Source organism: Panthera onca, chromosome A1, assembly GCF_046562875.1.
Source record: "Panthera onca isolate mPanOnc1 chromosome A1, mPanOnc1 haplotype 2, whole genome shotgun sequence".
In the NCBI taxonomy this organism is placed as follows: domain Eukaryota; kingdom Metazoa; phylum Chordata; class Mammalia; order Carnivora; family Felidae; genus Panthera; species Panthera onca.
In genome coordinates this window covers 172,655,444-172,680,640 of record NC_138339.1, presented here as the reverse complement: position 1 = coordinate 172,680,640, position 25,197 = coordinate 172,655,444, and the positions used below count along the sequence as shown (strand labels likewise).

Genomic DNA, 25,197 nt, shown 5'->3' with positions numbered 1-25,197 from the left:
GAAAATCCAAATGGTATAAATGTTGGAGTATGCAGATATCCTTATGACATTTTATTTTATGGAAAGCTGGAAATGGGTAAAACTATTCATAAGCACGTTCATACTAAAGTTCTTATATCGATAAGGAAAAGGCTTTGTTGTGTCCATTCTCTGAGGCACTGAAAGAAAAACTCTTACCTGAGTCATATACTTTCACCTGCCAGGGGAAAACTAGGAAGAAAAGAAAGAAGAAACACAACAGTAGCAAAAGGATCCCAGTTTATAAAACCTTTCTGGAATTTAGCTTTTTGCGTTTCTTTCTTCCCTTGGACATCTCTCGAGCCCCCTTAATATGGACATTTACCCACGTTTTGCCTTGTCTCCTGTTTATCACAATATACCCTCTGAAGATTTCATCCTTTCCTATCACTTTAATTGTCCCCTCCCTAGAGCTGATTTCTCAAAATCAAAAAAGTAATACATTTTTGTTTTGGGTCTTACTCCTGTATTTCCATCAGCCACTAAAATGCAATGACTTCCAAGTTTGTAGCTCCTAATTGGCAATGATGGGAGTATATAACACCAGAGAAATTGGCCAAGTCTACAAATTACACTCTCCTCCCCTGAAGTCAGTTGTTTACTATTTACCAGTGCACCATTAGCTGTCACCTGAATTTCATAATTTCACCTCAAACACAACATGGATAAAAAAGAATTCATGTAGGGGTGCCTGGGCGGCTCAGTTGGCTGAGCGTCCAACTTCGGCTCAGGTCATGATCTCACAGCTCATGAGTTTGAGCCCCGCGTTGGGCTCTGTGCTGACAGCTCGGAGCCAGGAGCCTGCTTCGGATTCTTTGTCTCCCTCTTTCTCTGCCCCTCCCCCACTCGTGCCATGTCTGTGTCTCTCAAAAATTAATAAACATTAAAAAAATAAAAAAAAAGAATTCATTTATCGAACCAGTCATCTCTCCCCACACTCAGACTATCTCTTGTTGCCTCAGGGATGGCACCATTTTCCACCCAGTCTCTTAATGTGGAGTGCCCCTGGCCCCAGTCCTTGGTCCTCTTTGTTTCGCTGCCTCATCTTCACTCGCTCCTTTGGTAATTTCATCTTGTCTCATGACTTTATGTATGGTTTCCATGCTGAGCACATCTACATTTATGTCTCCATCGCAGACCTTTCTGCAGACCCCCACATCCCATTGCCTACTGAACATGCCACGTGGATAGCTCACAGACATCTTGAGCTTCCATATCTGCTGCGCTGTGCTCCAGGTAATCTGCTCCAACCTCAGTTCTCTCTATGTTAGTTTATAGCAACTCTATCTTTCTAGTTGTCCAGGCCAAAAAATGCCCTCGAACTCTTCCTTGACTCCTCTCTTTATTTCACACCCCTTATCCAGGTTTTCAGGAGGAACTCTCGTTGGTTTAACCACAAAAATATATCCTGCTCACTTCTCACCCCCTATTTTGCTGCATCCTTGCTGTGAGAACATTGTCCTGTCTCGCTCGGATTACTGCTGAGCCCCACTCAGGGACCTCCCTGTTCTATCCTTGCTCCTTTGTAATTTTCCTCAATGCACACTCAGTGTAATCCCACAAAATGTAAATTCGATCATGTTCCTCTTTGGCCCAAATGCTCTAATGGCTCCTACTTCACTCAGAGTGAAAGCCAAAGTCCTTACTATGGACTGTAGAAGCCTTCACGATCTATCCCAGAATTACTATGTTTTTCATTTCCTATTATACCCCTTCTTGTTTGCTCTGAGGTAGGTATACTGACGTTCTTGTTGCTCATTGAACCTGCTACACATGCTGCTATTATTCCTTCTGCCTGGAATGTTCTTCCCCCCAGATACATGCTTGGCTAATTTCTTCTGTCTCTTTCTTGCCTTTGCTCGTATCACTCCTCCTCAATGAGGCCAACCCTGACAACCTTTTCAATATAGCATCCTGCTCCACTTTTTCCCACAGTACTATTTCTGCCATACCCTGCGCTGATTTTTTCAGAACACTTAACATCTTCAAACATGCTGTATCATTTATATTTTTATGATACCTATTGTTTATTGTTTGTCTCTCCCACCTAGAAGTCAAACTACATGAGAGCAAGACTGTTGGCCATTTCATTCCCTAATTTATGTAAAGCATGAAAAACCATGACTGGCAAGCAGTGGAACTCTAGAAATATCTATGAGTGAATGATCTCTCTTGAAAGGTAATTCATCTTTGACTTTTCTTTCCTTCTCACTTTCAATCTCTACTGAAATCCCTCCTTTTGTAAGTCCTTCCTCGTGGCTTTACCTCCGAGGGGCTCAAAGAATACGATAAGTTCTAAACGAGTGGGCCACCTTTGGGGTTTTGTTCCAGAAGCTGAGGCTGAGATGAGGGCTATGTTTATCTGAAACAGTCAGGCACAGGAAGAGTACAAGAATGAGGGTTGGATGTCACATCAGGAGGTAAAACTTATTTCAAGTCCAAGAGGCATGTGCAGACTTGCCTGGAAACAGGTAACAGAGCTAAAGGGGCAGAAGATTGAAATAGAAGAATGATGCACCAGGGGAAGCAAAGTGTGAAGCCCCAGACAATGGCCACAAGTTGGCCTGTGGGTATATTTCTACTGGCCTGCAAACCTTGCTGTGTGTGGGTGGGTCATCAGATAAAGCCAAGTAATACTATTACATGTCTTTCTAATGTTTCTTCCATTCATTCTATTACATTCCTACTATTACCTAAATCCCTGCCAACAGGAGTTGGTGATACATGCGTAGCCTTTTCTTTGTGACAACCCCTCTCTAATCCAACCTTTTTCTCAATCTCAATACCAGATTCCTCTTCCAGATCACAGTGTCAATCCTGTCACTCTTTCCTTTTAGAATTCTTTAGTTCCTCCTCAATGACTACTGGCTGAGGGCCTGACTTGTTAGTCTAGAATTCAAGGTTTGACTCCAACCTAGATTTTGAAACTTCTTTCTGCCTGATGTCCCTGTGATCAATCGTTTATTCATTCATTCAACAAATTTTTGTTGACCCATAGTACATGCCAGGAATGGGCCAAAATTTATTATCCTACTTGTACCATTCCCTAAGTCCCCACTATTTGTTCTTCTCACTGCCCCTTTCCTAACGCAATTCTCTTTTCCTGCAATGTTCTTCTTGATTATACCTCTGACTATAGAAATCATATTTATCTTTCAATACTTAGTTCAGATGCCTTGCCTTCCACATCGTCAGCCCTGACCGTATCCATAATGGCTCATCTTCTGATACAGACTCAACATAGAATGCACACCAACAGACAATCTTGTCCCTCCTATTGCTCCTGGCTTGGCTCCCTTGCTTCACTCTTCTTCCTCTTCACATAAGTGAATCTGCTTGTTATCCCTAAGCATGCGATACCTTCCTCACCTCATCCCCTGGCTCACATTTCTCTGTTGGCTTGTAGATCCCATATTCCTCCTTTGGTCATTAAAATGGTTCAAAAGCATCTCCTTTAACAATGATTTCCTTGTCTCCTTTCTCAGACCAAATCATAATAACCCTTCCTTCCTTCAGACACTCTCAGCATCTGGCTCTGTCTGCCTTGGGACACCTGCTCCATACTGTTTTGCATTCAATGAGTTACTGACATACGTTTTCTGTCATGTGGCTTGAAGCTCATTTGGACCTCAGGCACTGTATTCTCTTTGGTTCCCTATCCCCGCAGTATGTGGTCCAATTCTCTGTTCATAGGAAAATCTTCGGTAAGTATAGAATGAATGAATGCAGAATGTGGAATGCATATCTGACTTGATACGTTCACTGTCATGATAAATATCAGATATGTAAAAGTTTAGTACCTGGTATATAGTCTCAAGCATATAGTCTAAGACCTATAAACTGCATTAAATTCTACTATTATATATAATGCTGTCAATTCTATATATACCTACATACACATACACATCTAAGTATGTATAAAATATACCATGTTAAGTTTCTACCATATATCTGGTATGTGTGGTTGTGTATAGGAGATATGTGTATGTGTATATATACACATGTGTGTATGTGCATATATATACACATGTGTATGTGCATATATGCATATATATGTGTGTGTATATATATATAATACTATATTAAATCTCTACTATTTTATATAATACAGTAATATAGTACAGTCTTTCTGTATAGATACATATATAAACACATCTTTATATATACACATGCATAAGCATACACGTGTATATATAAAATTTGAATAATAGAAATGTAATGTCATTGCCTTTCCTTGGGCTAAATGTATCAAGAAAGCTCAATAATTAAATAATAGAAAGTATAGGTCAGAGTATCATGGTCTCATGGCTGTCTAGTGCAGGACATGGGCCACATGTGTGACAGTAGTGACACCTGCATGGTGTTGACACAGGCCACTTAGGACATCTCTTGCCACAGGGAATATGCTATGAGCTGTGAGAGTATCTCATAGACCTCCCAATGGCCACTGGAAACAATGGTGCTTTCCCAGTTCCTGACCTTGTCCCTTTGTCCCAGCTATTCTGATACTCTGCCTGTCAGGTCAACCCTTTCCCTGGTTCCTGACTCTCTTTTCATCTAAGGGAGCAATCATCTCTCCAAGAAGAGGTTAGGCCTTCTGGAGCACTGGGAAAGGTAGTGCTGGGGCATGCTAGATGACTCTGCTGTGTGAAAAATGGATTTTCCTGAGTGTAAAGGCATCCCCCACCTGACCCCCACTCAAACGTAGGTAACTCACTCCCTGACAGTCACCACATCAGTGAATCCCCATCTGTGGTCTGAGGCCCAGGAAGAACTGCACAAACACACATTTTCTTTCCTTTCCACCCTCCTTTCTTTTCCTTCCCCTCTGTCTGCCCACCTATCTCTTGCTTCCTGGTTCTTTGAGATATGGCTCCACTTTGATGTATTTGGTACACACAATAAAAGGTTCTGATGATGGTTAAACTAACCATTGTCACCTTGTATTGAATTGTTGAGATATAGGCTTATGGGTTGAAAGCATCTCACCTATCTGTTCTTGATTGTACAGTGCATTAGAAAAAAAGTTTTGTGTGCTTCTTTGAAAGAAAGATTGAATTCAAACAGGCAAGTCGTAATCTGTGAATTTTGCCTCTAGTCTTTGAAGACCTTTGTGGGGGTATGGGTTCTGAAAATATTGCTGCAGTTAGCGACGGGACTCTTAATTACTCTAAAACTGAATTTAAAAAGGCATTGCTGGCCATCTTTGAGCTCATATTTGGTAGCTCTTTAGAAATGCCATAAAAACAAGCGGCACTGATAAAGGAGGTAAGGAAGGCTTTCTTATGGTGTCACAAAGTTCAATCACATATAATAATCACATCATAATAATCATCAGTGAATTGACAACCAAACTCTCATGGTTGACCGTTTGCTCTGCAAGAAAATGGAAATGCTTTTTAAAAAAACATATTTTTAAAATGTCAATACTATTTGGGGTCTTGTGTTTGCTAAAAGCTTTTCTGAGGTAAGTGTGAAGGCAGGAGAATCTCACTTCATGACTCATTCTGGTCTTGAACCAAGAAGGTGGGAAGACCTGATTGTCTATTCGCAGCGTGTCTGATTCTTACCTCCCACCCCTTCCCAAGGAAACTGAGGCTGAAGAGTAGGCAGTGTAGGAAATCTTCTGAAATTTTTGTTTTTAATTTTTGTTCAATCAAATATTCTGATTGAAATGAAGGAAATCTATACCGAATCCGACTCTCTATGGTTCATTTTTCATCATGAATGTAAGAACACACACCCCATCTTTATCTCTTGTACGCATACTTAGATGTACCTGTTCCTCAAGCCATCATTATTAGAAAACAGCCCGGAGTTACCGTGTCTGCAGCGATTATTTAATTTGACAAGGGCAGTACCAATTTTTCCCCACAAGAGTTTACATTACAAAATGTTGAAGAAGGAACTTCTTGGCCGACTTGGCCGCTTTACCAGCAATTTTTGTTATTTTTAAGGTGTTTTAGAAGTGAGGTAAAAGCTCACCTGAGCCCTTAGGACACTGTTAAGTTTATATCTTCTCTCTGCCAGTATCTGTCAAGGGAGAATAAAATGAGCATCTTAGTTCCTTACTTTATGCTTTTCAGTGCAACTGAATTTCTCAATCTCACACACTTATGATGACAGGGATTGGAGACACTGAACCCCAGAGAGTGGGTGGGTCGTCCCCTTTCCTTGAGCAGGCTAAATCAGGGGGCATTGCAGATGTGTTAGAAAATGTGCTTCAAAGACTAGTTCAACAGGAAATACCAAAGAGTTTGGAGCAAACAAGATTATTGCTTATCTCTGGGAAGTTGAATGTCTTAGAAAACATTATTATTGATGTTCAGAACATCATTGAATTCTTACTCAAAACTTGTAAATGGGCTGCCAAAGGGAGGGTTGCTGATTTTTGTTTAGTTTTTTTTTCATTCGTTATCTATCCTCAAATAGTTAGACTTCTTGGAGGCCTACATAAAACACTAGTCCTTTCATTTAAAAGACTGTTAGAAGACTGTCTGTTATACCAGAAATGAGCTGTCCGCAGGAAGAAAATTCTGATCGTATGCTGGAGAATATCAATGCTAGCGCTGAGAAAAACCAGGCATTATGGATAAAGAATGAAATGAAACTCTACCAAGTACACACAGATCTTTTCCCTTCCATATTTGCCACATACGTATTTTGATCCTGGGAAAGAAGGAGAGACAGGCAGACCACGTGATGATAGAAAGTAAAGATGTGTCTTCTAACCTTTATTTACCTGTTAACCTTCTATCATGCTGTTTAGGGCTCTCTACAGATTCTGAAACCAGATCCCACATCTCAAGAACAAAGGAGTGGGCTGAACACAGTTCATGCTAGTAAGAGATGTCACTCATTTTCATTGTTATTATGATCACCACAGTTATAATTCAGAATCTGCGGTTGCCAAGAGGAAATTAGATAATGTATAAAACATAGCAATAGATATAATCCCCTCTAGAGCTTCCAATTTAGACTCCTATTTCTGTGCCTTTGTTCATAACCTGAGAGAATTATGAAGATCGTCTTTGTCCTACCTTTGAAAACACATTATTAAAAATAACTCGTGTGAGTTTTTAAAAAAGGCAAGCAAAACAAATTACAGTAATGGGACTAGATGCCAGGTACACTTAAAAGTTATACTCTGAGTTGAGCACAGAAGACCACTAATGCAATTAGTAATTTATTCTCCATTATGCTTTCCATCGTGATTTCTCAGGATGCTTTACAATATCCCAATTATATCACATACACTTTCATTTACTGAGGGAAACCTCATTTTATTCCTATCACAAACTTATCTTCAAAAGATAGACTAGGAGTACATTGTTGGAATTAATTCTGACCCTATCTCAAACTTCTCCTTTGGGACTAGAATAAGGGCCAGGAAACAAAATGAAACCAAAATATGACATTATGGAAGAGGTGTGTTCAAGGCCAAGTCTCTAGGCTTAAGATAAGGGCTACCATAAAGCTTTTTTCCTTTTGGCTATGCTCCACTCTGAGCCATTCCATAGGGGAATGAGAGAAAGAGGGACAAAAGAGCGATGCTGGATGGATTCTTCAATAAATTGTCTGTGCTGAGAAACTAGGGCTAATGTGCCTGAGCTCCAAGATTTAGGTGGGTTCTAAACCTTAGATTTCATAGCAAACTGACTGGTTTTATGTATATTATACCTAAAAAGTCTTATGTTGCTCTAAAGCCATATTTGGGATGCCTTTTCACTGGATGCTGGTTGTCAAAACCTAGATGTGTCATGGCCAAATGGATTACTCTTTCTTTAAGTGTGTGTGTGTGTGTGTGTGTGTGTGTAAAAGGGAGAGAATGCATGTGTCTCTTTGGCATTCCCTCCCCCCGCCCCCCGGGACATGCCTCAAATAGCAAAGCAAGAAAAGAAGAAAGGTAGAATCACTCTAACTCTAATATTAATTCAGTACAAGCAAAGAGATATTCTTTCCTTATTTTTATTTATTGCAAAGCAAAATTTTAAACATAACAAGGATAATTTTAAAAAGAGAAAGAAAGACATCTAGAAGTCATTCACTTTCAAGGTGGAACAAGAATGGACTGGATCAAGAATCCTTAAGTGCATCTTGTTATCATTGTTTCAAAAGAAAATTTTTTGGAGGCCTGAAAAGTGCTTTGCTATGAGCGCTGGTGTTTTAAAAATGCTATTGGCAACTTTTGCAGAAGGGACTTTTGTGAAGAACCTGCCTGGTTGTGGTCACGTTGACACTAGGAGTGTTCAGTGACGTCTTTCAGAATCTTGCATGGCAGTAGCTGTGGAAAAAGAAGTGGAGAGAGAGGGATGGAAGAGTGTCTGTTCTAAAACTTCGTTTTAATAAGTGCATGCTCAGTATTCAACATTGCCGTTCACAAAATTGTGAAGAAAAAGGGGACACCATTGCCAGTTGCTGAACTCAGGATTCAATAAGATGATTAAAAGGCATTGGCCAAAAGGAGGCACATCAAAATGAAGCAACATCTGACTCTGCCCTTACATACAACTGTCACCACATTAAGATTAAGAACATTCTTGGCATTCTAGAATGTTCAGTAGTACACTTCCCCCTAGAGGTAGCAATGATTTTTTACTTCTATCACCATTGACTAATTATTTATGCCTTACTACTGATGTGCATAAAAATGAAATAACATTGTATGAACTTTCTGTGTGTGTCTGGCTCCTCAACATGATATCTTAGGAGATTTATTCACATTTTATGTATTGTTACCCTGTTTAATTTTCAATGCTGCCTACTATTTTATGTCTCAATGTATTTAGCTATTCTTCTATTGGTAAACATTTAGGTTGTTTCCAGTTTCTGGCTATTATGAGTAAGAATTCTCTGAACACTCTTGTACATGTCTTTTGATGGATATACACACTTGTGCCTAGGAGCGTGATTGCCGGATCATAGGGTAATAAAAATGGCAAACAGTTTTTCAAATTTATTTGCACCAGTTTGGCTTCCTTGAGGAAGATATGAACTTTCCAGTTATTCCACATTCTTGCCAATGAGTGGTATTATCAGTCTTCTGGATTTAGCTACTCTAAAAGGATTATTTGATTTGCATTGAATTAATGATTAATTCTATTGATTTTTGCTAATTTGTTATGTGGATATTCTCTTTTGTATAGTGGCTGTGTGTTGTATATTTGTCCAATTTAAAAATTAGGGTTTGTCCTTTTTTTATTAGTTTGTAAGAGTTTTTGAGATATACCACACTAAGCTTTTTTTGGGTATATGTATTTTAAATATCTTCTCTTCCTGGATTATTTTTCATTCTCTTTCTGGTATCTTTTGATAAATTAGTTCTCAAATCAATGAGCTATAATTTATTATTTTTTCTTTGATGTACATTGCTTTTATGTACTAATTAAGAAATTATTTTCTACCCTAAGGTATGAAGAGATTCTGTTTTCTTCTGGAAAAAAAATATATTTTTTTGCATTTGGTTTCTTGGGCTTTTTCATGTTAGTTTTTAAATATGGTGTGAAATAATGGGACAAGGTTCATTTTTTTCTCATATGGATATCTCATTGCCCTAGAGCCATTTATTGAAAATAACATTTTTTCCTGCAAAATTTTAGTGGCATCTTTGTCATAAATCATTTGACTGTATATGTGTGTATCTATTTCTGAACTGCCTATTCTGTATACACATAGTCTTTTGCAAATTTCTGCTTTGTATATTATGGTTATATTTTTATAATAATAAATATTCAACATAATACCCTCTTAATAAATAGACAGGATTTAATTTATAGATGCACTGAAATTTACTTAATCCCTATGGCTTATGAATTCACTTATTAAATTTATTTTCTCTCTTATGTATACTGAATCTTTACGAATCCTTATTCTGTACAAATGCTGTAACAATACCAGGGCAATTAATTTTTTAATGAAGAGACACTCTATTATATAGTGTGAAATGCATTAATATAGAATCAGAAGAACTGAATTCCAATCAAGATTCTTGCACTTATTAGGTCCAGCTACAATTTGGGCACAATAACACCTACTTCTCAGAATTGTAACAAGAATATAGCAGGATAATGGACATGGGAATGCTTTGAAAATTATAAGTTCCTATAAAAATATCTTTTGTTATTGGTAAATAATAAAAGCTTGGCAAGCATCCTATCATTTTAGCTTATTTGACAAACAAAATCACTCAAGCTTGTTCATGAGGAAATGGACCTTATCTGGGACAAGGCTCTAATCCAGAAGAGACCTCCAGTCTTCAGTAACTTTAAATTGTAGTAACCTTTTAAACATTAAGTACTTACCTTATTTCCATAATTGGAGCCATCCTAAATCTGTAATTGTTGGGATAATTAAATAAATGATTTCAAAGTTTCAAGAAGAATTTGCCCTATGTTCCTTGTCATCACCTGATGAAGCAAGGCAGGCAGACTTTCTCGCCTAGATTGCAAAAATCAATGAAGGTGTCTCAGACATAAATTCAAAGTCCTGGGAAAATGATGAGAATAAAACAGCCCATAAATTTACTAAGGTTGGAGTCAGATAATTATGCATTGCTTGGACACTACCAATTTCAGCAATGACATTCCAGAAGGATGGTCCTCTTAGACATTTTAGAATGGTCTGCAGGAGACACAATGACCTTGACATCTTCAGCCTTCCCAAGGTAGAGATTGAGAAAGATGGGTCTGCCTTTGCTTATTCCAAGAAGTTGCTCCTCACATTGAGCTCCTGGGGTAGTTCTCAGGCCATCCTTCCTGAGCTTCTGGGAAATATCGATTTATTCAGACCTCTAGTCCCAGTGCCGTGACATTTTAGTTAACACGGTGTCCAGCCTGTTGCAAGTTAGTCAGTAGAAATAGTAACCTGAGTGATGGGGAAACCGTGCATTTCCTAAAAATCGAATGGCTGCAATTGGATGCAATTGTATATATAGAGAATGTAATCTATCATTACAAGTGTTTTGAAAACATAGACTTTAGGAGAATAGTACATGTTATTGGTGAGCACGGAGTAGATGAAATGTCCACATGTAGGGGCTGAAAAGAAGCAACGAGTCATTACTCATAGGTGCAGTGTCCAACAGTCATGAAATTGTTAAGAGTAAAATGTCACACACCTGCTTTGTTGGTATATCAGTCAGTGACCTGGTTGACAGTTTTTAAAACCGTAAGAAAAAGGTACATTCTCCTTTAGTTTCAGTGAAGGAATGTTATGATGTGAAGACTGAAATGTTTTTTAAGTTTTCCTTCTGTCCTTAAAACTAATAGGGTATCTGAAATCATCAGAACCACAGTGAAAGAAGACAAAGTGACTGAGAAGCTGAAAATCATTTATCTGTGTTCTCTCAGAACAGTTAAACATTTAATTCCAAATTGCAGAGATAACCTAAAAGGAAAGCTATCCAGATTTTCTGAAGATTAGAGTGTTAAAACTTCTGTGTCTCATTACCTATTCTCACAACTGTTTGGTTAAGGAAAAGAGTGTCTTCATTAGCTTTGTAATCTAAATCCTTGGAGTGCTAATCAAGGAAGAAACAAACCCACGTGTTCTTTGGTGTTTTGTGATATCTATGTACTGCCTAGAAGAAATGCAACCTAGATGCAGACACAAAGAACTTGAGAGTAAAAGATTGGAAAAAGGGGCTCCTGGGTGGCTCAGTCAGTTGAGTGTCTGACTCTTGATTTGGGCTCAGGTCATGATCTCACTGTTCATGAGACTGAGCCCCATATAGGGCTCCACACTGACAGCATGGAGGCTGCTTGGGATTCTCTCTCTCTCTCTCTCTCTCTCTCTCTCTCTCCCCCCCTCCCCCCTTCCCCTGGTTCATTATCTCTCTCTCCCTCTTTCTCTCCCTCTCTCTCTCTTTCTCTCAAAATAAATAAATAGATTTATTAAAAAAAGAAAGGTTGAAAAAAGGTACACCATGAAACAGTAACCTTATGGATCTGGAGCAGTTATATTATTATCAAACAAAGTAAACCTCAATATAATAAATATCATTAGAAACAAAGAAAGACATTTTATAATGTTAAAATGGTCAATATATTAGAAAGATATAATCATTATAAATGTATACACATCTAATAACAGAGACCCCCCCAATACTTAAAGCAAAAAATAACAGGTTTGAAAAGAGAAATACACAATCAAAAAATTAATGGTTGGAGGTTTAAATACTCCACTCCAATAATCAATATAACAAATAACAGAAAATCAGCAAAGGTATAAAAGACCGAACAACATCATCAACCAATGTTACTTAACTGATATTTGGGCACATCTCACTCAAGAACTATAGAACACATTTTTGCAATGGAATATTCTCCAGGATAGACTATATGCTGGGCCACACAATATTCCCAATACTTTTTTTTAATGTTTACTTATTTTTGAGAAAGAGAGAGAGAGAGAGGAGCAAGCAGCACTGGAGAGGGGCAGAAAGAGGGAGACAGGATCTGAAGTGGGCTCTGTGTTGAAGCAGAGAGCCCAATATGGAGCTTGAACTCACAAACCATGATATAACGACCTGAGCCGAAGTTGGATGCTTAACTGACTGAGCCACCCAGGCGCCCCTCTGAACAGGTTTTTTAATAACTGAAATTATGCAAAGTATATTTTCTGACCACAGCAAAATTAAATTAGATATCCACAACAGAAAGAGATGTGTGCCAAACATTTGGGTACTAATAGACTTCTAAATAACCCATGGGTCAAAGGAGAAACCAAAAAGGGAATCAAAAATTATTTTGAGTTGAATGAAGGCTAAAAAGAGGTGACCATTATCGAGTGCAACTAAAGCAGTGCTTAGAAGGAAATTTATAACTCTAGATGCTTATAACACCAAAAAAGAAAGTTTCTAATCCCAATAATCTAAGCTCCCATCTTGAAAAAATAGAAAAAGAAAAGCAAACTAAATCCAGAGTAAACAGCAGGAAGGAAATGATAAAGATGTGAGTAGAAAATTGTGTGTTTACAAATTACTGAGATGGACTCAGGAAGAAATAGAAAATCAGAAAAGTCCAGAATAATAAAGAAATGTAACTAGTAATTTAAAATCTTGCCACAATGGTCCTGCCTTTCTTGTCTTAAATAGTACATTCTATTAAATGTTTAAAGTAATAACAATCTTTACAAACTCATAAAATAGATGAAAAGGGAACATTTTCACCTAATTTTTTTTCAGGCCACAATTACCCTGATACCAAAGCCAGACAAAAACATGGCAAGCAAACTATAAATGGATATCCCTCAGAAATATAGATGTAAAACTTCTTAACAAAATATTAGCAAAAAAAATTCAGAGGCATATCCAAAGGATTCTATAGCGTGAGCATGTGGGGTTTATCTCAGGAGTGCAAAACTTTGAAAACTAACATCTGAAAACTAACTAATTGAATAACCATATTAATAGAATAAAGAATAGAAACTACATGGCTATTTCAATAGACACAGAAAATACATTTGATATATACATTTCTGGTAGGGATATACAATGGTACTGGACAGTACATGTCTAGTTTGGAAAACATTTTGGGAGTTTCCTAAAAAGTTAAATATAACTTTACCAGACAGGTTTATAATTCCAAGTTCCACTTTAGGATCTACAGAAAGAAATAAAAATATATGTCCACACAAAGAATTATATATGAACAGTCATAGCAACATCATAATAGTCTCAAACTGGAAATAATCCCAATGCCTATGAATTTCAAAATGGGATGTATCCATATAATTAAATGCTATTCAGCAATAAAAAAAGAACAAAATACTAATACATACTACAGCATGGATGAACCACAAAAACATTATCCTAAGTGAGAAAGCCACACACATACACAAAACACAAATCTCTCTATTTTATGATTCCATTTATACTAGATGTCCAAAAAAGACAAATTATTCAAACAGAGAGCAGATCAGTGGTTGCCTGGGTTTGGAGGTTGAAGCAGGATTGAGTGCAAACAGGCTCAAGGGAATTTTTTTGGAGTGATGGAAATGGTCTAAAACTGACTTGTGATGATGGTTGCTAAGTCTGTAAATTTATAAATTTCACTTAATTCTACATATGCAATGGTATGTGAATTATACCTTTAAAAAGTGGTATAAAAATGTCTTCGTATTTTCATCTGTAAAAAATGGATATACACAATATTGTGTGTATAAGAAATGAGATAATTCATAGAAACAACTTTGCACAGTGTTTGGTGGAGTGAGTCAATGTTTGTCAGCATCCTCCTCTTCCTCCTCCTCCTCCCCTTCTTTCTCCTCCTCCTCCCCTTCCTTCTCCTCCTCCTCCCCTTCCTTCTCCTCCTCCTCCTCCTCCTCCTCCTCCTCCTCCTCCTCCTCCTGATCCTCATCTTTATACTGAATCTAAACATCTGTCTTCAAGACCCTGATCACTGAACTGAGCAGCAGAAAATGCTACCCAAGCCGGTGTAAATTGGTAACATTCCAAATTCATGGTCTCTAACTTTGGCTGAATGCTTGATGCCTCCTGGCAGTTCTGTGTCTCTCATTCAGAACCTTCTGTTCTTTTCACAGAGCTCTTCCAAACTTCATCTCCCTCCTCTCTCTTAATCACACGTGAAGGCCACCTCCCACTTCACAGAGAATAGCATGTCTATGAAGGGATCCTTTGAAGATATTTGTACGTCTGCAGTGATCTTTCCATCTTCTTTTCTACAAATGTCAAAATCGTCCCTCCTCCTTTTCTTGGGCAATTCTTGCTTCTGCCCTGGACAAAGTCCTTTGACTTCCTCAGGGACTTTATTAGCATTCTGCCATTACTAAACAAAATAAAAAATATTTGCCAATACAAAGCTCTTTTTCATTCTTTGTTTATCCATTCATGCCTTCACTGATGTATCCAGCAAGTTTTTATTGAATGCCTACGTTGTGCCAAATACCTTCCCAAGGATCGGAGATATAATGTTCAGCAAGAGAGAAATGGCCCTCAATCTCATGGAATTTATACAGTTTAGCAGAGAAACAGTGGTTAAAAATAGTTAGAAGAGTAATTAACTTTAATTATTAATAAGTACAACAAAGCAAAAATATGGGAATACTAAGAGAACATATAGGGAAAGTTCCAGGGATAGTTCACTGAAAGTTGTATTTAAAATGAATTGTGAAGGATGGATAGGATTTAGCAGGCAGTTGGAGGTGTAGGGCAGGGAGGTGGGGAGAGAATTCTGAGTGGAGGGATGACCATGTACAAATGTCTTGAAGCCAAACAGGAGAATTGCTTGGGTTTGGGACTAGAGACAAAATTTGAATCCCAGCTCTGCCACTGACTTTGTATCATGGTGTGGTCATGAGCAGTGAGTGACAGAGCCCATCTGAAGATCTAAGGGTACAGTATAGTCTTCCTGTCCTGCAGGAATAACTTCTTACTTTACATGCATTATCTCGATTAGTCCCCACGGTAACCGTGGGTATTATTACCTTTACTTTGAAATATGGGATCAGAGATTCATAGGGCTTGATTCACCCAAGGACACTGACTAGTAAGCGTTAAGACAGACTTTAAGTCTTTTTTGAATAAGTTATGTTATGGTGATTTTGGCATAGAGCAAAGGCTCAATATCATTTCTTTTGTACCTATTTCTTTCTTTTGCTCTTTCCTCTGACATCATAGCACCATCATCAATTCATTGGATTACATCACATCCATGCTCTTTTTTTCTGGTATTCCTTTCTTTCCAATATTTTTTTGAGGCTAAGATTTTGATACTATTAAATAGAGATATGGTTAATTTTTAAATGGCTGAGGATGTTTTCATTGTATCAGTATCATTGCTGTCACAGTTAGGATGTGACAGCAACATTTTTGAGCCTCAGCTTCCCTATTTCTAACCTAAGGGATTTGATCTAGAGAATAAGTATGGTCACTTCCATCTCTAATAGGCCAAGAATGTGTATTTCTGGACTTTCTATGTAAGTTAATTTTCAAAATTTTTCTTCTTTATCAAATAGCAGTTATATTCTATGCCCTCATGAAAATAAGTAAATGAAAGTCATTCATGTAACTATTTCATCATGTTTCATGATATATAACTTATAGATAGGACAGTGCATCTAGTTAAGTTACTTTCTTATATAGAATAAATTTATGAGCCCAAGCATTTGAAATTTACACTGTAAGACATTTAAAGTGTCTTAAAGGTTTATATCAATACATTTTAATTACATAATGTCATCGTGATGAATTTACACCAGTACATTTGCCAATTTTTTGTTATGTAAGATGTCATTTAATCGTGGAATCAAAAATGCCTTTCTCATACTAAGATATATAGTCTTTCAAGACAAGATAAACACCAGATTTCCACTTGTATTTGTTTTATTTATCATGCTCACCGGATAGGATGCCTATGGATTGTGCATAGAGTAATTTATATTTTGCTGATGCCAATGTCTAGAAACAGTATTGAATATGAAGTGAAAGCACATTTGTTTTTTGTTTGTTTGTTTATTTATTTTTGAGAGACAGAGGGAGATAGAGCACAAGCAAACGAGGGGCAGAGAAAGAGGGAGACACAGAATCTGATGCAGGTTCCAGGCTCTGAGCTGTCAACACAGAGCCCAACGTGGGGCTGGAACTCACGGACCGCGAGATCATGACCTGAGCAGAAGTCAGATGCTTAACCGACTGAGCCACCCAGGCGTCCCAGTAAAAGCATGTTTGTAAGGCCATATTTAAACAGAGAAATAGGTAACAGAAAGTAGCCACCACTTTAGGTAGACTTTTCCATTCTCTTAATGTCTAACTTGTAACGAAATCTTCTGAGAGGGTCAGTATCCAATTAAACTCTTGTACTAAACGTTGAATACAGAAGCAATTGCTTCTTTACAGAAAATATGGCTTCTGGAAACTTCTAAAATGCATGTCATCTTTTGAGTATAAAAAAGCACATTTGTTATCCTAGTTCAGAGATAATTGCTTGCCATTAGGTTGGTTGGGACGTAAATTTTACTCGTTTCTGTCAGCTAGTGTGTCAACTTCCTAAACTCCCATCTCCATCTGTCCTGCCAGTGACAAGCCGAGTATCATTCTGCCTTCTGCCAAAATGATAATGACTCATAAATGTAAATTTCATTGAAATCACACGTGTGGAAACATTTATTAACTTTTCTTTCTTTCTTCTTTTTTTTTTTTAAGGAATAGAGAAATCAGATGGGTTGATCTTGGCTCAACAACATTATATAAAAAAATCCCTTCCAAACGAATTCGCTTTCCTTGTTACAAGAGTGTAAACATATTATTGATTTTTTTTTCCTTTTTTTTCTTTTTGCAAGCATTATACATGCATTTGGCTGTCAGGGCTTTAGACATAATAGTGTCATAGCAGAGATACTTACTATGCCTTCGTCTAGGTTGCAGGGGAGATATTGTGAGACCAGCCACCTGCAATGTGCCCTTATGTCAGGATTCTTGTCTCTAAGCTCAGAAACCACAATTTATCACTACAGACGGTGACTCTAGACAAATTCCTTTAATAAAAATGGCTTTTGTTTTCCATCTTACTACCGCTTTTGTTCTTTTCCAAGCAGTCACCAAGTCCTTGCTATTTGCCATGCTCTGTTTTAAGCTATTTATACATATTAGCTCCTTTTAATCCTTACAAGAACCCTTTGAGATAGATACCGTAATGATGCCCATTCTACAGATGAGAAAACCAAGGCAGAGAGAGGCCTCTCTCACACGCACACATAGCTGGTGAGAGGTGAAGCCAGGATTTGAACCCAACAGTCTGGTCGGGTGAAAGCTACCCTCTTATTCACGACACATCTTTTCACTTTTAGCATATTATCTTAGTCCTGAGAAAAGCCTAATCAAGCAGAGTGAGAAAACTGATGCGCAACAGGTGCAGACAATATCCTTAAGTGTATGCAACGAATGCAATTAAGTGGCAAAGCGATGCCTGGCTGATATCAAGGCGCATGCTCAGAACGCCCTCTGACATTCTAGGAAGCGCCGCCTCCTGGCCCGTTCCGGGCAAGGCATTGCCCTGCTGAAGGGGACAAGGTGAGATAACCTGCCAGTGCTGCTGTCCCCGCATTCCATCCTATGCCTGGCCAAATCCTGTCAGAGGGTTGCAGAACTGGCCAGAGCACGCTCACTGCTGCGACACACCAGTTCTGGGGAAAGGAAGATGGAGAGGGAGGTGAGTGCCCAGGGAGAACCCCGCCCCCCACTTTTTTCGGTAGTAGGTACATTTGGTATGATGCACATTCAACCTACTCATACAGCTCTAAAAAGAAAAAAGAAAAAAAAAGAAAGAAAAAAGACAATGTAGTTTTCTTATAAAGATATGAGATCCTGGCACATTAGTCTTACATTTACCCTTGAGGATAAGAATTCTTGCTGATAAGAAGTGAGCTATAAAATATGGATACCATGTCTCAAGTATTTAAGGATAAAGCGATAAACATGCAGATGGGGCCATTAATGAACATTAATTGCTTTAAATTAGGTTTTATTGTGCAGTGGGTAAATTGGAAAGTACACATTTGCATTGGTAATCGAAAATTAATTTAACTGCTTCAGGAAGCAAAATATCACCTGATGTGCTAAAACCTGTTATTTGCGGTAGACTTAAAAGAAAACTTGAAGGGCACTGTATATTAAGAGAAAATAAAATGAAATAAAATAAAATAAAATAAAACAAAACCATAATGAACTATGCTGGAGGCACACACATATGTGAACACCTCCTTAGGTGTAAACCCTGGACGGCTACTGAGTGTGCCTAGGCCAAGAAAGGTCCAGATGGCAGCTGGCTTAATGTTATACGTTTACTGTACTGTGTCGCTAAGCCGTGGTGGTAATGTAATGGTGCACTGTAAATCTAGGAGTTATATGGGCCCTCAGCAGGCCTTTGGAGTCTTCCTCCTCCCTCCAGGGAGGACATGTCTTGAAATCTTTCAGAGCAGATTGTTACCAACCCATGTCTAATAAGTGCTCAGAGGGACAGTGTATGCCCCCTTCCTCCGTGGCCCATTTCTAGCCAGTGCCCATCCGGGTGGAGGAAGTCCTCTCTCATGCACCTCGTGGTCTCTCCAGCAGTGGTTTAACCTCTGTATTTTTATCTTATTTCTCAAGAGCTAGATATATGATTTGGTGGTTCTTCAACTTTCCTACACTTGGACATACTGTTCTTCTCTTTACCACTTAATTTTTTTTTTTTTTTTAATATTCATCTCCTTGTTTTACCCTGGATCCTGCTCTGAAAGAAGTAGTATTTAAAAATGTTAAAATTTGGGGGCACCTGGGCGGCACAGTCTGTTGAGCGCCGACTTTGGCTCACGTCATGATCTCACTGTTTGTGGGTTCCCCGCGACGGGCTCTGTGCTGACAGCTCAGAGCCTGGAGCCTGGTTCAGATTCTGTGTCTCCCTCTGTCTCTGCCCCTCCCCTTCTTGCACTCTGCCTCTCTCTCAGAAATAAATAAACATTAAGAAAATTTTTTTAACAAGTTAAAATTTCTCTGACAACTTTTCATCCTAAGGCAAAAGTAGCAGGAAATTGTCATCATAGTTGTTACGCTGACTTAGCCAGTGCTGCTGCTGTTCCTTAAGACAGGGGAGAAGGAGAGACAAGTGTCTGGGAGGAGGAACAGGGAACTGAGGTTTAAGTAGCAGAGAATACACTGATGCAGGGTTGAGGGGACAAAATGAAGCTAGAGAAGGATGCGTGGATGGTTCAGTTGGTTGAGCATCTGATTCTTGATTTCAGCTCAGGTCAAGAGCCCAGGGTCATGAGATCAAGCCCGCATCTGGCTCTGAATTGAGCGTGGAGCCTGCTTGAGATTCTCCTTTTCTCTCTCTCTCTCTCTCTCTCTCTCGCTCGCTCTGGTTCTCGCTCTCTAATAAAATTTTTAAAAAATGAGGCTAGAGATTTCTTTTGACAGCCATCAAGTCATAGATTATTTTCAAAGCAGTGGGATTGAATGAGATAACCTAAGGAGTGGATGTGGAAAGTGGCATTAGATATAAAAAGAACAGAGCTTCGGGGCACTTCAGCATTCTGAGGTCTGAAAAGAGAGGGATGAACCAGTAAAGAAGATTCAGAAGAAGTGAAGCCAGAGATGAATAGAAAAATTAGGAGAATGTGGTGTCCTGGAAACCGAATAAAGAAATGCTTTAAGAAGATGGGAGTGGCCAGCTGTGTTTGATGCTGCTGGGAGGTCAAATGAGAGAAAGTCCTTGTTGACCTTGGCAAAGTCATTTTTAGTGGTGTAATAGGGACAAAGTCTGTTTGAGGTAGATTCAAGAGACAATGGCAGATGAAAAGCAGAGCTAGGTGAATGCAGACATCCTTTTCAGGGAGTTAAATATAAAAGGGAATAGAGAGCAGGATGGCAACGGAGGGGAATGTGAGTTCAAGAATAAGTGTTTTTAAGGTATGAGATCCAACAGCAAAAATGTATACTAGTGGGGATTATTCAGTAGCAGAGAGAAATGAAAATGCTAGAGAGAAAGGAAATGCCAGGGAGGGGATGATGTCTGGTACCCACAAGTCGAGTATTGATCCTGGATCTAGCTGGGAGTGTTCATCTATGGCCATCGGAGGGAAGCCAGATATATGAGCAAAGATGGAGGAGGTTTAGAGATTTGGCTCATTGAATAATATATGGAACCATTCTTTTTAGATATTTGAATCGAATTTGTCTCAGGTAATCAAATATTTTCTTAGTTCTTTGAATAATCCATTGGCCGTTGGCAGAGGGTCTCTTGTGCCAAATGGATAATGAGCAGTTAACAGAAATGGACTGTGTGTGGTGTTTATGCAGCCAAAGATCTGATAAGTGCTTTCTGCCGGGCATGGCTGTCCTCCCTGGGGCCACCACTGATGCTCCTTGGCCATTCCTTCCTATATCTGGGACCAGACCCGCCAGTGCCACAAGAACTGACTATGAACTCTAACAGGGCTTTACTGAACACTTAGGGAAAATGAAGGCAATTTTAAGCCCCATATAAAATGAAATACAGCACAAGAAAGGAAACATAATTCCTTTTTGGATCACCTGTGAATAATACCTAGTGATAATAAAGTAAATATTGACTATTTAACCATTTGGTGGGAAGTGTGTATAAGGGGTACAAGAGAGTAAAATCCTTACATTCCACACTATGGTGCCAACACGTAATATTTATGATGAAACAATAAATAGAAGTATAAAAATGTATTTAGAAATGTGGATATAAAGGATAGAGAGAAAAAAAACTTGAAAGTGGCTACTGTTGGAGAGCAAATATTACAGAGGGAGCTAGTGGGACAAGGAGTGCTAATTTAACTGTAAGTTATGTAATATTCTAGGAGCTCCTGGGTGGCTCAGTCGGTTAAGCATTAGACTCTTGGTTTTGCCTCAGGTCACGATCTCACGGTGTGTGGGTCTGAGCCCTGCTTTGGGCTCCATACTGACAGCACTGAGCCTGGGTGGGATTCTCTCTCTCCCTCTCTCTCTGCCCCTCCCCTCTTCGCTCTCTATCCCTCTGTCTCTCAAAATAAAGAAACATTTTTAAGTTATGTAATACTCTAACTTTTTAAACTATTATTTTGTTTTTAGATGTCATTTTGATAAAAATATTTTAAGGCTGAATAAATTATAATGTGGCATTACGGGCTGAATTGTGCCTGTCCCAAAATTTATATGCTGCGTTTCTGGACCGCATTTCTCCTTTTGTGGAGACAGCTTCTTTGAAGAGGAATTAAATTAAAATGAGGTCATTAGGGTGGACCCTAATCCAATAAGCCTAGTATCCTTAGAAGCAGGGAAATTTGGACACAGACAGAGGCAACACCATGTGAGGACATAGGGCGAAGACACTGTCTACAGGCCAAGGAGAGAGCTCTCAGAAGAAACTAGCTCGGCTGACGTCTTTGTCTCACACTTCCAGCTTCCAGAACTGTGACAAAAGAGATTTCTGTCGTTTAAGCCATCCAGTCGGTGGTACGTTGTTACAGCAGCTGTAGGAAACTGATACACTTGGGACTCCTTTATGGCAGTTGTCCTATTGAGGACATGGACCCAGGGCACATCCTTGTGATTAAGTATAGATTCAGTGGAAGAGAATTGCCACTATCAATCCTCTTGGGGAGTCTGGGGGAATCCGGTGCCGGAAATGAGCAGTCCTTGAAATATATCAGGCCAGCATCTTCAAGCCTGTCTCTGCTTCATCTACGTTCTCTTCTGTGTGTGTTAATATCCCCTTTGCCTCTCTCTTATAAGGGCACTCATGGTTGCATTTAGGGCCTACTGGGATAATCCAGAATAACCTCCCCATCTCAAGAGCCTTAATTTAATTACGTTTGCAAGAATACTTTTTCCAAACTTACAGTTCTCCGAATTAGGAACTGATATCTTTGGGTAACCATTACTCAGCCATCCACAGAAGGTAAACGGTATTTTATTGCTCAAAGCTAATAGAATCTTCCCTTTTGAAACTGCAAAATGATGTGTTTTGATGTTAGTTTCTGTCAGTCATTTGCTTCGTAGGCACTTGGTGGGTAATTTAATCTAGAAACTCATGTCCTTGATTTCAGGGCTATTTTGTTGATTCTTTGAACTTTTTTCTCCAGTGTACTCCTGATCCTTGTCAAGAATTCCTACCTGTCAGTTGTGGAACCTCCTAGTTCTTCCACGTGAATTCTCTGGCTGCTTATGTTTTCTCTTGTGTTTTCTGGTCCTTGAACTTTTTGCTCCAGTTCCTGAGAGCTTTCAACTTAGATCCTTTAACCTTCCTATTGATATTTTACATTTCTCATATTAAAATATTAATATCTAATAATACTTTTCCTCACTTTTATAGCCTCCAATTCTTATTTCATGACCACAATATTTTCTCATCTCTGATGATTTTTGAAAAAAATTTTTAATGTTTCTTTATTTTTGATGGAGAGAAACAGAGAGCAAGTGGGAGAGGGGCAGAGAGAGAGGGAGACACAGAATCTGAAACAGGCTTCAGGCTCTGAGCTGTCAGCACAGCGCCCAATGCAGGGCTCAAACTCCTAAACCCCAAGATCATGACCTGAACCAAGGTGGGACCCTTAACCGACAGAGACACCCAGGCACCATCTGGATTTTTTAATTAGTTTTTTTTTAAACTTATAGTTTCATCTCTTTTTCTTCCAAGGGCTTTAAAAAAATCTCTGTTTGTTTCTACCTATCTCGTTTTTTAAATGTTTATTTATTTTGAGAGAGAGAGAGTGCACACGCACGAATGAGGAGGGGCAGAGAGAGGGAGAGAGAATCCCAAGCTTAAACTCACAAACCATGAGATCATGATCTAAGCCAAAATCAAGAGCTAGATGCTTAACTGACTGAGCCACCCAGGTGCCCCGCCTCTCTCATTTATGTGGGAAGATTTCTTCAAATGTCTGAATGTTTGCTCAAAGTTAGTGGTGAGGTAATGAACACTTATAAGGTGATGACAAAGCTCTTTTGATGGGTGACCTCCAAGTGTCAGTTTCTATAAGTTTTTTGTTTTTTTGTTTTTCCTATAGGTGGTCCTTGCTCTTAGAGAGAAAGCCTCCTTTTTCTGGGATGTGTGAGCCAAGCTGCTAGTATTGTGTGAGCTGAATGGGTAAAGAGGCTGGCTTCTCACCATTCATGAGCAGTCTTTCACTTCGTTCTCCATGGCCCTCAGATGGACTCATTGTTCCTGAGTTCACATGCTCTGATTTAGTCTCAATAGAAACTCCACATTCCTTTATTAAGATGAGGAAGAGCCTTGGAAACATGGCCCCTCCAACTTCTGAGCCTTCTCGGGATCAGTAGGTGCTCACCTGCTCACTTCTGCTTTCTCCATTCCTCCCTTCCCTCCACCCCCAACAGACTTGATTTCAGCTCTGCTCTCAGAACTTGTGCTGATTTCCTTTTACTTGCTACTGTTTCCTTTTCTGTTCCCAAATGGAATATCCTTGTGAGTTTATGCCTTTTTTATCCCTTTACTGTTTTACTGTTTTTAAACATCATGTTTCAGGAGAAAGTAGAGATACATGCCTTGATTCAACTTACCATGTTTACGCTTCATCTGAAATAACAGTAAATTTAGCATCTAAGTAATCCATTCTAGCTTTAGCTGTGCTGGGCCCCTACTCTTGATGGTTGGGAAGCTACTACTTGGACAAGAATATAAAAAGCAAACAAAAACCAACACACGCACAAACACACACCCCTAGTATAAGCTGTAATTTTAAGTATACATTTAATTATATAAATTAGATATCCCTGAATCTGAAGCTAAATCTCAATTTGAAAAAATCAAGAACTGTATTTTTTAAGAACTATTATTTTCTAATTTTGAGAGGGAATTATTCTTTACTATTTTCTAAATATACACAAGTTCTCTCTCTTTCTAATATATATATATATATATATATATATATATATATATACACATTTATATAAATTCTAAAATATATATTGTCTATCTCATTCTAAAGAAAGAGTATTTTGGTTATTTTGTTGAATGTAGGGCTTCCTCAAGAATAAAATGGTAAAATAGGAAGGAGCTTTCTCATATTTGCAGAATGAAAGGTCCCACTTTTTATAAGAGAAAATACATATTTTTTTTCCAATTCCAAAAATTTTTTTTTTCAAATTCCAAAAAACATTTTTTTTTCCAATTTCAAAAGCCATGTAAGATCAAGTCTCTCCTGGACCTCTAGTTACATAAAAGTGTTTAAAGAAACCATCATTCACCAGCAGGGAAGTGCAAATCAAAACCACAATGGTATATCAGCTCACATCTGTTAGAATGGTTGTCATCAAAAAGACAAGGGATAAGTATTGGTGGAGGTGTAAATTGGTGAAGCCACTATGGACAGGAGTATGGTGGTTCCTCAAAAAATCAAAAATACAACTACCATATGACCCAGAAATCCCACTTCTAGGTATATATCCAAAGGAAATGAAAACAGGATTTCAAAGAGATATTAGCACTCCCAGGTTCTCTGCAGCATTATTAAAAGGCAAGATATTGAAACCACCTAAACATCTTTTGGTGGATGAGCAGATAAAATTGTGGTATATATACAATGGAATATTACTCAACGTGAGAAAGAAGGAAATCCTGGCGTTTGCAACGGCATGGATGAACTTTGAGAACATTGTGCCAAGTGAAATAAGCCAGACAGAGAAAGATCAACGTTGGCATGGTATCACTTATATTT

At 38.5% G+C, this 25,197-nt stretch overlaps 1 protein-coding gene and 1 pseudogene across 1 annotated transcript in view; both read left to right on the top strand.

The window, feature by feature from the left end:
• The window catches only part of HS6ST3 (heparan sulfate 6-O-sulfotransferase 3), a 660,909-nt gene that overhangs the window by 480,706 nt on the left and 155,006 nt on the right, over positions 1 to 25,197 (top strand). The gene's annotated exons all lie outside the window — the stretch shown is intronic.
• On the top strand, positions 1,011 to 23,574 carry LOC132682416 (ubiquitin-conjugating enzyme E2 variant 3-like; annotated as a pseudogene).